The sequence below is a fragment of the Gossypium hirsutum genome, chromosome A13 (assembly GCF_007990345.1).
Source record: "Gossypium hirsutum isolate 1008001.06 chromosome A13, Gossypium_hirsutum_v2.1, whole genome shotgun sequence".
Taxonomy (NCBI): domain Eukaryota; kingdom Viridiplantae; phylum Streptophyta; class Magnoliopsida; order Malvales; family Malvaceae; genus Gossypium; species Gossypium hirsutum.
In genome coordinates, this window is record NC_053436.1 from 62412252 (window position 1) to 62415440 (window position 3189).

The 3189-nt window shown below is 36.0% G+C and overlaps 1 non-coding gene across 1 annotated transcript; it reads left to right on the forward strand.

Annotated features, from left to right (window-relative positions):
* The first annotated feature begins 1441 nt into the window (after nucleotides 1-1441).
* On the forward strand, nucleotides 1442-1548 carry LOC121213494 (small nucleolar RNA R71). The gene has a single exon (XR_005908875.1). It is a non-coding gene; the product is annotated as a small nucleolar RNA R71 (small nucleolar RNA).
* The last annotated feature ends 1641 nt before the right edge of the window (nucleotides 1549-3189 follow it).

The window sequence follows — 3189 nt, forward strand, 5'->3', positions numbered from 1 at the left end:
AGTGTGAGTTCACCTGTGCCAACATCAATGATCATTTTAGCAGTTGCTAAAAAAGGCCTTCCTAGAATTAAAGGAGTGTTGCTATCCTCTTCTATTTCTAGAACAATGAAGTCTACGGGAAATATAAATTTATCGATTTTAACTAGCACATCTTCAATAATAACCCTAGGAAATCTAATAGTTTTATCTACTAATTGAATGCTCATCCTATTCTGTTTGGGTTTCCTAAGACCTAATTGTTTGAACATTTTGTAGGGCATGACATTAATACTAGCCCCTAAATCAGCTAATGCATTATTAACATCTAAACTACCAATTAAGCAAGGAATTGTAAAACTCTCTGGATCTTTTAATTTGTTCGGTAGCTTATTTTGTAGAATAGCTGAGCACACTACGTTTAGGTCCACATGTGACGCCTCGTCCAACTTCCGCTTATTTACTGAAAGCTCCTTTAAAATTTTTATTACGTTTGACATCTGTGATAGAGCTTCAATAAACGGTAAGTTAATTTGTAATTTTTTTAAGAGTTTAAGGAATTTACCAAATTGTTCATCTGAGCGGTCTTTCCTTGTCGCATGGGGTATGGCACACGAGGTTTATATTTGACATTCACTGATTTGTTTTTATTATGACCTACCTCACCTTGATCTTTTCTTACCACAGTTTCTTTCCTCGGTTCTGGTTCAGGCTCAACGTCTCCTTCGTCATCTTGAATATTAATTGCATTGAGCTATTCCCTTAGGTTGGGTTCAGTATTACTTGGCAAGCTACCTTGTTGTCGTTCGGAGAGTAGTTTAGAAAACTGGCCTATCTGAGTTTCGAGCCCTTGGATTGACGGTTGTTGATTTTTAAGTGCTGTTTCAGTGTTCTGAAAACAAGTTTCTGACATTGATATAAACTTTGAAAGCATCTCTTCAAGGTTCGGCTTCTTTTCTTGTTGGTAGGGTGGTTGTTGGTAGCCTAGAGGTGGTCTCTAATTTCCTTGGCCTCCCCATGAGAAATTTGGGTGGTTCCTCCAACCTGCATTGTAATTGTTACTATATGGATTGTTTTGAGATCGAGAATTATTACCCATGTAATTTAACTGCTCGTTATCCATGTTGTGGCGATAAGGTTGGTATTCCGAATGGCTTGTTCCACCTTCACTTGCTTTGCTCTATATTACTGGGTGAACCTGTGAAGAACTAAGAAAACCATCAATTTTCTTATTCAAGAGTTCTACCTGATTAGAGAGCATGTTGATCGAATCGATGTTATAAACACCGGATGCTTTTGTTGGTTTTGTCCACATGACTTGCCACTGATAGTTATTTCTTCTATAAACTCATAAGCATCTTCAGATGTTTTATTATTGATGGTTTCGCCAGTAGCTGCGTCAACCATTTGTCGAGTCGAAGGATTCAGGCTATTATGGAACGTTTAAACTTGAAGCCAAAGCGAGAACCCATAGTGAGGGCACCTTCTCAGTAAGTCCTTGTATCTGTCCCATGCATCATAAATAGTTTCTAAGTCCATCTGCACAAACAAAGAGATATCATTACGTAATTTGGCCGTTTTAGCCGGCGGGAAATATTTTAATAGAAAGTTTTCAGTCATTTGTTCCCAAGTGGTGATTGACCCTCGTGGTAATAAGTCAACCACTATTTAGCTTTGTTTCTCAATGAAAAAAAGAATAACCGAAGACAAATGGCATCATCAGAAACACCATTAATTTTAAATGTATCGCATAGTTCCAAGAAGTTTGATAAGTGAGTGTTGGGATCCTCATCTTGCAAACCATCAAACTGATCAAATTGCTGTATCATTTGAATAGTGTTAGGTTTTAGTTCAAAAGTATTTGCAGCTACAGCAGGTCTAACTATGCTCGATTTAGTTCCTGTTAAAGAAGGTTTAGCATAATCATACATAGTGCGTGGAGCAGGATTTTGAATGACCGCAATTACAGGAGGTAGCTGATTGTCTTGGTTTTTAGCCATCTCTTCGGTAGGTGGTTGAGTATCGTCCTCTTACTCGTTCTCTGTGTGTCTTAAGCTTCGCCTTATTTCTCTCTGGTTTCGGCGAACTATGCGATCAATTTCTTCGTCAAAAAGTAATGGTCCTAACGAGTTTCTTCTAGTCATAAACTATAAAAACCTTCCAAGAGAAACAAAAAGTAAATTAATAAATAATAATAATAAATTAAATTAAATTGCAAGAAAAATAAATGGCTAAAGTAATAAAAATTGAGCGTTCCTAATATCTTAGTTCCCCAGCAACAGCGCCAAAAACTTGATCGCGCGATTTTGTGTGATAGGTTTTAAATATTTATAATTAATCGTTCTTAAAACTAACTATTATCGTGATGTAGGCAAGTATACCTATCGAACAGTAGTATAGTTTTAGCAAGACCAGATTGTTAAACCCATAGGAACTAAAAGTACTAGTAATGACTGTCTCTTTATTATCTAACCTAAGAATAAGGGGGTTTTGTTTTCCATAACTAATTAACTAATCTAAGAATTCACAGAGAATGGAATTGGGGAATTGCTTTTGGGAAAATCGATTGAATTCAGACAATACCTAAGGAAAAATCCACCTAGATTGTACTTGTTATCCTGGCTCTGAATCGAACGATTTATTCATTTAACTTGTTCCGTGGAGATCCTTAAGTTATGTTATTATCCCTATTCAAGACTAATAACGTCTAATCCTTAGATTGAATAATTGAGACTTTTCTCTAATTAACACCTTAGGGTTGCATTAACTCGATCTGTGGATCCCCTTATTAGGTTTCACCCTAATCCGGTAAAATCTTGTCACCCTATGTCTAGGCGCACAAACAACTCCGCTTAATTATGACAAATGTACTCGGAGACAGGGTCTATTCCTCCTCTAAATAAGAGCTTATCTTGAATCAGTATCCTAGGATATTAAAACAAGAATTAAGAATACATAATTAAGAACAAGTTAAATATTTATCATACAATTCAGAAAATAATAACAAGATTCGTTTTAGGTTTCATTCCTCTTAGGTATTTAGGGGTTTTAGTTCATAACTAAATAAGAAAACATCTCAGAATAATAAAGAATACAAAACATAAAGAAAACCCAAAACTCTTGAAGGGAAAATTGAGGAGAGATCTTCAGTCTTGATGATGAATCTGGCTTCTGAGACGGATCAATCGGCTTCCTTGGAGTATTTTCTTACTC